Source organism: Phascolarctos cinereus, unplaced genomic scaffold (assembly GCF_003287225.1).
Source record: "Phascolarctos cinereus isolate Bilbo 61053 unplaced genomic scaffold, phaCin_HiC Scaffold_9;HRSCAF=440, whole genome shotgun sequence".
In the NCBI taxonomy this organism is placed as follows: domain Eukaryota; kingdom Metazoa; phylum Chordata; class Mammalia; order Diprotodontia; family Phascolarctidae; genus Phascolarctos; species Phascolarctos cinereus.
The window spans coordinates 142,153,341-142,165,629 of NW_027556402.1; positions in this window are offsets into that span (position 1 = coordinate 142,153,341).

Genomic DNA, 12,289 nt, shown 5'->3' on the forward strand with positions numbered 1-12,289 from the left:
TCTTCTGGAATATCACATTTCATGACTCTGCTTTTTTAATGTCACAGCTGCTAAGTCCTGTGTAAACCTGATTGTGACTCCCCAATCTTTGAATTGTTTCTTTCTGGCCATTTGCAGACTGATATTTGGATATTGAAATTTTGGCTATAATGATCTTTGGGGTTTTTATTTTGGGATCTCTTTCCTCAGAGGATCAGTGGATTCTTTTGATGTTAATTTTGCCTTCTGGTTCCAGGACTTCAGGGCAGTTTTCCTTGATGATTTCTTGAAAAATGCTTTTCAGGTCCTCCTTTTGATTATGGCTTTTTACATAGTCCAGTGATTCTGATATTGTCTCTCTTGGATCTATTTTCCATGTCAGTTGTTTTTCCCATGAGGTATTTTTAATTTTCTTCTGTTTTTTTTTCATTCTTTTGAATTTGTTTGATTGATTTTTGATGTCTCATAAAGTCATTAGCTTCTACTTGCTGAATTGTAAATTTTAAGGTATTATTTTCCTCAATTAGCTTTTGTACTTTCTTTTCAATTTGGCCAATTATACTCTTTAAACAGTTATTTTCTTCAATGAATTTTTGCATCTTCTTTTCCATTTGGCCAATTTTACTTTTTAAGCAGTTTTCCAAGCTGTTGAGTCTTTTTTCATAATTCTCTTGCATGACTCATTTCTTTTCCCATTTTTCTTCTATCTCTCTTATATAATTTTTACACTGTTTTTTGACCTCTTCCAGGAGTTCTTTCTGGGTTTGACACCTTTTCCCATTTTTCTTTGGAGTTTTGCCCATAGGTGTTCTGACATTGTTGTCCTCTTCTGAGTTTCTGTCTTGATCTTCTCTGTCACCATAACGACTTTCTATGGTCATATTCCTGTGTTGTTGTTTTTTGCTCATCTTTTTTGACCTTTTTCCTTTCTTTTATATTTGAGCTCCACTACTTGGGTAGAAGGGCACTCTCTTACGCTTCTTGTGCCAATGGTGGCAGGCCCTCACTGTTTACCTTGTGCTGCACTGTTGTTGCCCTGAGGCCCATGGGGGACCCTTGTGTCTGGTGCTACACTAAGAAGGTGGGGTGTATACTTAGAGAATCCTAGAGAAGTAAGAAACTACTTGAAATAAAAAACAACTTTAGCAAAGTTGCAGGCTATAAAATAAATCCACATAAACCATTGGCATTTCTATATATTACCAACAAAGCCCAACAGCAAGAGATAGAAAGAGAAATTTCATTTAAAGTTACTGTAGACATTATAAAATATTTAGGAGTCTGCCTCCCAAAAAAAACCCAGAAACTATATGAAAATAATTACAAAACACTTTTCACACAAATGAAGTCAGATCTAAATAATTGGAAAAGTATCAGTTGCTCATGGGTAGGTTGAGCTAATATAATAAAAATGGCAATCCTACCTAAGCTAATTTACTTATTCAGTGCCATACCAATCAAACTACCAAAAATTATTTTATAGAGTTAGAAAAAATAATAACAAGATTCATTTGGGAGAACAAAATGTCCAGAATATCAAGGGAACTAATGAAAAGAAATGCAGGGGAAAGTGGCCTAGCCATCCGACATCTTAAATTGTGTCATAAAGCAGAAATCATCAAAAATTCTTGGTACTGGCTAAGAAATAGAGTGGTGGGTCAGTGGAATAGGTTGAGTATACAAAACACAGTAGTCAATGACTATAGTAATGTATTATTTCATAAACCCAAAGACCCCAGCTTCTGGGATAAGAACTCACTCTTTGACAAAAACTGCTGGGAAACCTGGAAAATAGTATAGAAGAAACTAGGCATAGATCAAAATCTCCCACCATAATAAAGTCAAAATGGGTTCATGATTTAGATATAAAAGCTAATACTGTAAGCAAACTGGGAGAGTAAGGAATAGTTGACCTATTAGACTTATGGAGAACAGAAGAATTCTTGACCAAACAGGAGACAGAGAACATTACAAAAATCAAAATGTGTAACTTTGATTACATTAAATTGAAAAGTTTTTTGGATAAACAAAGCCAATGCAACCAAGATTGGAAGGAAGGTAAAAAATTTGGAAAGAATGTTTATAACCTGTCTCTCTGATAGGGGCCTCATTTCTAAACTACATAGAGGATTAAGTCAAGTCTATAAGAATGTAAGTCATTCCCCAATTGATAAATGATCAAAGGATATGAACAGGCAGTTCTCAGATGAAGAAATTAAAGCCATCTATAGTCATATGAAAAAATGCTCTAAATCACTACTGATTACAGGAATGCAAATCAAAACAACCCTGAGGTATCACATCACACCTATCAGATTGGCCAACATGACCAAACAGGAAAATGATGAATGTTAGAGGAGATGTGGGAAAATTGGAGCACTAATGCATTGTTGGTGGAGTTGTGAAATGACCCAACCATTTTAGATAGCAATTTGGAACTATGTCCAAAGGGCCATAAAAATGTACATACCCTTTGACCCAGCAATAGCACTTCTAGGGCTACATTCCAGAGAGATCATGCATATGGGAAAAGGACCTACACGTACAAAAATATTTATAGCAGCTTTTTTTGTGGTGGCAAAGAATTGGAAATTGAGAGGAAGCCCATCAATTAGGGAATGGCTGAATAAGTTGTGGTATATGAATGTAATGGAATACTATTGTGCTATAAGAAATGATGAACAGGCTGACCTCAGAAAAGCCTGGAAAGACTTGTCTGGTCTGATGCTGAGTGAAATGAGCTGAACCAGGAGAACAGTGTACACATTAACAATCACACTGTACAGTGACTAATATTGATAGACTTAACCCTTGTCAGCAATACAGTGATCTAAGACATCTCCAAAGGCCTCATGTTGGAAAATGCTATCCACATCCAAAGAAAGAGCTATGGAGTTAGAATGCAGATCGAAGCATACTGTTTGCTATTTTTCTTTCCTTCTAATGTGTTTTCTTTCCTCTTTCTGGTGGTTCCTCCTATTGGTTCTAATTCTTACCACATCACTACTCTGAAAATATGTTTAATAGGAACATATATGCATAGCTTATATCAGACTGCACACTGTCTTGGGGAGGGAGATGGAGAAAATTTAAAACTCAAAAGCTTATGGAAATGATTGTTGATGATTCAAAATAAATTAATTAAAACTTAAAAAAAAAGAAGGTGGGGCAAGGGGTGACTGGAACTGCTGAAGGCCTTGGGGGTCTGACAGCTTACCTGGTGCTTAGCTGGGGTCCTATTGGTGGTCTCTGGGGGCTGAAGCCCATGGGGTATTTCTGCATTTTGCCCAGGCTATACTGAAGCACTTGACTGTCTGGCTGCTGAAGGATGCCTGTTTTCCCAGGGCTATAGAGAAGGACATGGTGTTTCTCAGAGCTGGAGTTTGCCCCCTTCCTTGGCTATGCTGAGGCATGTGAGTATTTGCTTGCTCCACCACACTGAGTCTCAGGACTTGTCACTGGTTTGCTGAGGTAGTGGTTACTGCTGGCTTGCTAGGATGTTTCTTGTTCTGGACTGTATTCCCCTTTTACCCAAATGAGACAGAACTTTCTTGCCAATCTTCCAAGTTTCTTGAGGTCAAAGTTTGTTTCCCCCTGTCTTTTTCCTGGTTCTGCTCTTCCAGGATTTGTTTTGGGGCTCTATTTTATAATTGTTTGGAGGTGATTATTAGAGAGTTATGGCAATTACTCCTTTCTGTCATCTTGGCTCCCAGAAGATTTCTATCTCATGCATTTAAAAGCATTATTCTGGGGAGTGATACATATGTTTCATTCATCAGACTGCCAAATGGGTCCATGATACACACACAAAGGCTAAAATCTTCTCTAGTTTATATTTTTAAAAATTCCTTGGACAACATAGTTTTGTGTTTCCATGCAATCTAAGTCACCTTTCTCTGAGTAAATTTTAACTTATCCATATCCTTGATAATATGTAGTGCTTAAAATTAAATATATCATTGCATATGTGGGATAACTTTGTCAGGAAGTAAAATAAATATTGCTACACTATCAGCCTATTCATTGAAATGTAGAACATGAAGAGATGAAGTCATAGACATCATTAGTTTTTTGTTTTTGTTTTGGAGGGGGTCTTTTAGACTGTCATGTCAAATGGCTGATTTAAATAATATTAATGTAACTGATATTTCATCCAAGCTTGGGAAGATTTCTTCCATTCTGCGGTGAAGAAAATAAAGGTCAGAGAAGTAAAATAAATTGCTTATGATCATTTAACTAGTGTCAGAGCTCAGACTTAAACCCAGACCTTTATGAAATGCAAGTTCAGCATTCTTTGTAACACTCTCTCTCATATCGCCTATGGAGTTCATCAAAATTTCCAAGTGTTATCACATGAACTGGTACGTAGCCATACCTTCTCCACTCTCTACTTATGCAGTTGTATTTTTATTTTTGTTTTAGTTTTTGTTTTCATAAGTCCAAGGGTAAGCCTTTTGTATTTAATAGAAATTATATTATAGATTAAGCACTAGATTTTAAGTCAAGTATTGACTTTCACACACTATCTATGTGATGAAAGGCAAATTATTTAACCTCTGAGTAGCCCTGGGACCTCTTTATTACTAGAAGTTGCAGTTGATTTTATCATTTGAATTAATAGATGTAGTTCTGACACCAGGAGTGCCTATAGAAATTGTTTCAAACTCAAATAGAAACAAGAGTTACTAATCCATACATAAGGATACCTACAGGGTACATGTTGACTTAGCTTTAAAATTTTATGTATTTTATTGTATTTTACTTATTATGTTAAATATTTCCCAGTTACTTTTTTTTTAAATTTGTGTCAGGTGGTACTTGAGAATGTTGTGGGCTGCATATGGCCCACAGGCCATGTTTAACACTTTTGCCCTATGGTAATATAATTATAGTTCTAGACCAAAAAGGGGGAAATTTTATTATTACATTTAACCCATCATTTTAACTTGTTGAGAATATTGGATTCCAATTCTGTCAAGCTATGTTAACTATATTAATAAGCTTATAATTCTCACAACAAATTAATAAAGTAAGCCTTTATCTAAACCATCAATAAAAATGTGAATGGATCAGCACCAAAGGCAGTCCCCCCACTTCAGTTGAGCTGTTGTTTATGTAAATCTCTATATATATCTTCAATGTCTTAGAAAATCTTAGAAACATAGGATTTCAGTCTAAATTTTACTTGATCTCTTAGTATTTGCATTATGTGTGTATATGGTGGGGTACAGGGAAAGAAAGCCACAAAGAAAGAAATTTGTTGAAAAAATGGGCTTTTCCTCCAAATTATTATAAATTCCTTTTCTTTTTTTAGTATAGTACGCATTTTTATTATAGTTTGAATGTCCTATACCCCTTAACTCCAATTGTTATGAGTAATAAGATGTGCTATGTCCTAATAGCTTTATTATATGAGAATACCTTTGATGGAGTTACAGAATCAATCATACGCATAAACTGGTTATTAACTCCTGAATATGTTAAACAATCACAGGCATAAAAACCAGACAGAAATTGATTAAGAGGAGCAGATACCACATGCAAAATCTCTTAAGGTTTCTTGACGAGAATTAGTCACAGTTTATAGGGCCTGGGAAGCACCTGGCATTCCAGTGGCAGGTCAATCTAGTGGTAGAGCAGCTCTGTCCAAGTTCCTAAAAGGGAATCACTTTGGAAGAAAGGAAAGGAGAGAGGAGGATTCTCTATCTCTTCCACTTTCGCCTTTACTAGGGGAAGATTTTGTGACCTTCATATAGCTGATCAGAAGACAAATTTGCTGTTGTAGTCTGTGTCAGGATTCCTGGAACAGCAGCAGATGTGGGAACATCTGTATTAGAAGAATAGGACAAACTGGCACTGTGAAAACAGACATCAACAGGACTCTGTACATGTATATTGACCTTTAATTCCTAGCAGAGAGGTACATAAATGATGGATGAATTTAATGAAGATTCCACAAAGGGAGAACAGCAAGAAGCTCTTAACCAACTTTTCTAGTCTTTTTATTTTACTTTCACTAAATCTTTCCAAATGCCTGATGGATTTCCTTCTAACCAAGAGTTACAAATAACCACACGGCCACATGTGTTCACTAAGTCTGATCCTATTTTTTTCCCAAGATTATTTACGTATTTATGGGATAATATGTCTCAGACTCAGGTTAGCATTTTATACCAGTTCTTTTTAATAGAACATCTCAGTTAACAAAGCTAATTGTCTATCTGCCTGGTGATGAATACGCAGCACAAGTGGAATGGGGTTTAAGAGCAAGTAGTAAGATTCTATCCCTCCAAGTCTTAGATTGCAACTAAAACTAAGAGGAGAATAACTGTTCCCTGGGGACACATATTGTCATTGTTACTGTGAGATGGGGAAAACAAGCATGAAGGGTGTGTTACATTAGAATGGAAAGACATAGAGAAACCTTAACTTCTGCATGCAAATTTTGGGCTTTAATTGGGTACTTTTCTGTGTGCCTAATGTATACCACATTAAGATTATATTGAATATGCAATCTGAGTACTTTGCATAGATGTGTTTCACATTTTAGTTGTATAAATTTTATTCATATTTTGCTAACATATTCTGAAACACTAATGTTTTTGCTAATCTATTACTGTGAATAATTCAATTATTATAACATATACTTGAACTAAATTTCCATTTTTTACTACTTGAATGGCCTAAATATATTAATAAATTTCTATATATCCTTCTTCATTCTCATAGATTTAAAAATAATACCATGCAAAAGATATATTTAGAGAGCTTTCCATGTAATTTATTTAAAATACTAAAATTAACAGTTAAGTATTTCTATTATTCTATCTCATAAACAATTTATTTTTGGTTCTGAAGTATGATTTCATGTGTAGGAACTCCAGGTTTTATCTATGAGACAGTTTTGGAGGTTTAGGTCCAGCATTCTATCTGCTACGCCACCTAGTTGACAGACAAGAAGAAAAGGGGGGGGGGTGAAATTAAGGAAGAAAATGTAGAGACAAAGAAAAAAGATAAAGGAATTTGGGGAAAAAAATACATACTCAAAACGTAATAATAAATCAACATTTAATCATGAGTAGATTCACATAAGAAACATCTTGGAAAATAAATTATTTTATTTTATGGAAATTAATATTTGAGGATAAAAGACTACAATTAAAATGATAACTCTGTGTTCATTTTAAAGGAGTATATCATGTGTGATGTGACAAGCTGTCACAAAGGTTATTAAATATCTTTGGCAAGCTACATGATAGGCTGTGAATTTGACGAGACTTTCTGGTATATCCCTCTAGTTGCCTTCCTGTGATCTCTACTTATTCTATATCTCTCAAAATCATGAATTAAGAATGATTGAAAATATATAAAAACACCAAAATTGTCACTTATAATGTAATTTATGTCATAGTTCAATAACTAACCTTAGCTCAAGGTTAGACATCTAATTTTTTAAGTAGAATTCATTTTTTCCCAATTATATAAAAGAACAATATTAAGATCAATTTAAAAAATTTTTGAGTTCCAAATTTTTCTTTCTCCTCTTCATCCCTCCCTTACTTCCCTTCTCCATCACTAAAACTATAAGCAATTTGGTGTTGCCTATATATGAGCAATCATTTCCATATTAGTCATGTTGTAAAAGAAGAAATAGCATAAAAGGAAAAAAAAACACAAGAAAAAACTAAAGTGAAAATAGTATGCTTTGATTTGCATTCAGACTTTATGGTTCTTTCTCTGGAAGTTGACAGCATTTTCCATCATGAGTGCTTCGGAATTGTTTATTTATTTATTTGTTTGTTTGTTTGTTTGTTTGTTTTTAGGTTTCAGCATTCACTTCCATTAGATTTTGAGTTCCAAATTTTCTTCCCATCTCACCCCTCTCCCCACCCCAAGATGGCATGCATTCTGAATACCCCTTCCCCTAATCTGCCCTCCCTTCTATCTCTCCCTCCCTTCTCTTACCCCTTCTCCTTCTATTTTCCTTTAGGGCAGGATAGATGTCCATACCCCATTTCCTGTATTTCTTATTTCCCAGTTGCATATGAAAACAATGCTTTAACTTGTGTTTTAACACTTTGGGTTCCAAATTTTCACCCTTCCTCCCTCCCCACCCACCCTCATTGAGAAGGCAAGCAAATCGATACACATTATACATGTGTAGTCATGCAAAACACTTCCATAGTAGTTGTGAGAAACTAAGTATATTTCCCTTAATCCTGTTCCATCCTACGTTTATTCTATTCTCTGTTTTGACCCTGTCCCTCCTTAAATGTGTTTGCTTCTGATTACCCCCTCTCCCAATCTGCCCTCTCCTCTATCATCCCCCTGCTCTCTTGTTCCATTCCCCCCCCCCATTTTCCTGAAGGGTAAGATAGATTTCCATACCCAGTTGAATGTATATGTTATTCCCTCCTTAGCCAAATTTGATGAGACTAAGATTCACTCATTCCCTCTCACCTTCCCCAACTTCCCCTCCACTGTAAAACCCTTTTTTTCTCTGTTTTATGTGAGATAATTTACCTCATTCTACCTCTCCTTTTATCCTTCTCCCCATATAATCCTATCTCACACTTTAATTTTATTCTCCAGATATCACCCTTTCATCTTCAACTTACCCCATGCCCTCTATCTTTCTCTCTCTCTCTCTCTCTCTCTCTCTCTCTCTCTCTCTCTCTCTCTCTCTCTCTCTAGCATATATATACATATATATATACACACACACACACACACATACGAGTTATAAATATCATCTTTCCATGCAGGAATGTAAACTGTTCAACATTAATAAATCTCTTACAATTTTTCTTTCCTGTTTAGCTCTTAATGTTTCACTCAAGTCTTGTATTTGAAAGTCAAATTTTCTATTCAGCTCTGGTCTTTTCATCAAGAATGCTTGAAAGTCCTCTATTTCACTGAATATACACATTTTTTCCCTTGAAGTATTATACTCAGTTTGCTGGGTAGGTGATTCTTGGTTGTAATCCTATCTCATTTGCCCTCTGGAATAGTTAGGCTATTTTTTAAGTATTTTTTTTTGGGGGGGGTATCCTTTAGCAAGTTGTTGACTTGTTTTTCATGATTTTCTTACATCATTCTCATTTCTCTTCCCAGTTTTTCCTATACTTCTCTTACTTACTTCTCAAAATCCCTTTTGAGCTCTTCCATGGCCTGGGACTGATTCATTTTCTTTTTTTCTTGGAGGCTTTGTATGTAGAAGCTTTGACTTTCTTCTCTTCTTCTGGTTGTATGCTTTGATCTTCTTTGTTACCAAAGAAAGATTCTATGGTCTTACTTTTTTTGTGAGGTTTTGTCATGATCCCAACCAATTACTTGAGTTATAAAGTCTTTGTTAAGGTAGGAATCTGCTTTTAGGGTGGAGAATGTACTGTCACAAGGTTTGGGGGTTTTGTGCAGCTGTTTTCAGAGATATTTCTAGGGACTTGTAAATTTTCAGTTCTTCCAAGGTGATATGATCAAGGGCGAGATGTTTACTCCTTTCCTGGCCTGTGCTCTGGTCTATGAGTGACCACAAGCACTCTTTTCTACCTTCAAACTGTTAGGAGGATTTTTTCTTTACCACCACTACACACTCTGCCACATCAGCACTCCTTCTTGCCCCAGGACTGCCACCCAGAACTGTGACCCTGATCCAAGCATGGGCAAAGCAACAGAATCCTGTACCAGCAAAGAGATCCCTGCAATCCCTCTCTGATCAGCCACACGATTCCCCCTCAGTCTGTTGGCTGGAAGTAGTTGCAGCCAGGGCTAGGGCTGGGACCATGCTTCTCTTTCACCGTAGTCATAGACTTTTCCCACTGATCTTCTAAGTTGTCTTTGGCATTCCTTGGTTGAGAAGTCTGGAAACCACTGCAGCTGGCAGTGATTAAGTGCTCTGAGGCCTGCTCCAGGTTTGTTGAGGCCTGTTTTGTCTCTGCACCAATACTGAACTGTGTTCCTCTCCCAGCCTGGTGCAATATATCTTTCTGATCAACCACCCAGGTTGTCTTGTGCTGGAAATTTGTTTCACTCTGTCTTTTTGTAGGTTTTACTGCTTTAGAATTTGTTTAAAGACATTTTTTTACAGGTATTTGGAGGGGTTTGGGGAAGAGCTCAAGCAAGTCACTGCTTTTACTCCACTATCTTGGCTCCACCTTTGGAATTGTTTTGACTCATTATTGTTGAGAAGAACTAAGTACTTCATAGACAATCATCACACAGTGTTGATGTTACTTTACACAATTTTCTCCTGGTTCTACTTATTTCACTTTGTATCAGTTCATGTAAGTCTTTCCAGGTTTTTCTGAAATCTGCTTGCTCATCATTTCTTGTAGCACAATAGTATTATATTACATTCATATACCAAAACTTGTTCAGTCATTCCCCAGTTGATATGCATCCCCTCAATTCTCAATTTTTTTTTCCCCACTAAAAAAGCTTCAATAAAAATTTTTGTACTTGTAGGTCCTTTTCAATTTTTAATGATCTCTTTGGGATATAGCCATAGTAGTAGCATTACTGGATCAAATGCCCAGTTTGATTGCCCTTTGGCCATTGTTACAAATTGCTTTCCAGAATCAGTACACAACTCCACCATCCCCAGTGCATGTGTCCCAATTTTCCCATATCCTTTCCAGCATTTATTATTTTCCTTTTCTGTCATATTAGCAAATCAGATAAATCTGAGGAGGTACTTGAGAGTTTTGTTTGTTTTGTTTTGTTTTCAATTCTCTGATCACTAGTGATTTAGAACATTTTTTTTCATATCACTATATATAGCTTTCATTTTTTCATCTGAAAACTGTCTATTCATAACTTTTGACCATTTATCAATTTGGGAATGATTTGAATTCTTATAAATCTGACTCAGTTCTCTATATATTTCAGAAATGAGGACTTTATCAGAACTATTTGCTGTAAAAAATTGTTTCCCAGCTTTATACTTCCCTTCTAATCTTGGTTGCATTGGTTTTGTTTTTACAAAAACTTTACAATTTAATATAATCAAAATCATCCATTTTACATCTTGTAATGCTCTCTATCTTTTGTTTGGTCAAAAATTCTTCCCTTCTCCATAGATCTAGCAAATAAACTATTCCTTGCTTTCCTAATTTGCTTATGATGTCACCCTTTATGTCTAAATCTTGTACCTGTTTTGACCTTATATTGGTATATGGTGTAAGATATTGGTCTACACCTAATCTCTGCCATATAATTTTCAAGTTTTCCCAGCAGTTCTTATGAAATAGTGAGTTCTTATCCCAGAAACTTGGGTCTTTGGGTTTATCAAACACAAGATCACTATGGTCATATACTACTGTGTCTTGTGTATCTAATCTATCCCATTGATCCACCACTCTATTTCTTAGCCAGTAGCAGAGAGTTTTTATAATTTCCACTTCAAAATTTAATTTGAGGTCTGGTATAGCAGCCCATATTCCTATTGGCATTTTTTTTCATTAATTCCTTTGATATTTTTAACTTTTGTTCTTCCACATGAATTTTTGTTATTATCTTTACAAGCTTTATAAAATATTTTTGATAATTTGATTAGTATGCCCCTGAAAAAGTAAATTAAAGATAGAATTGTCATTTTTATTGTATTAGCTTGTCCTGCCTATAAGCAATTGATATATTTCCAGTTGTTTAGACGTGACTTAATTTATGCAAAAAGTATTTTGTAATTGGGTTCATATAGTTTCTGGGTTTGTCCTGACAGGTAGACTCCCAAGCATTTTATATTGTCCACAGTTATGTTAAATGAAGTTTATCTTTCTATCTCATGCTGCTGGCCTTTATTGGTCATATAAAAAAATGCTGATGGTTTATGTGGGTTTATCTTATATCCTGCAACTTTGGTGGAGTAGTTAATTATTTCCAGTAGTTTTTCAGTTGATTCTCTAGGATTCTCTATGTATACCATCATATCACTGGCAAAGAGGGATAGTTTTGTTTCCTCATTGGCTTTTTAATTTTTTTCCATATTTTTTTCTTCTCTTATTGCTATAGCTAATATTTATAATACTATACTGAATAATAGTGGTGATAGTGGGCATTTCTGCTTCACCCCTGACCTTACTAGGAAGGTTTCTAGTTTATCTCCATTACAGAAAATGGTTGCTGATGTTTGCAGATAAATACTATTTATCATTGTAAGGAAAGCTCCATTTATTCCTATGTTTGCTTGTGTTTTTAATAAGAATAATTTTGTCAAAGCCTTTTCTGTGTCTATTGAGATAATCATATGATTTCTGTTGGGGTTTTTTTTGCATTATTTTTTAACTTTTTTCTTGCATTTCTGTTGGATATG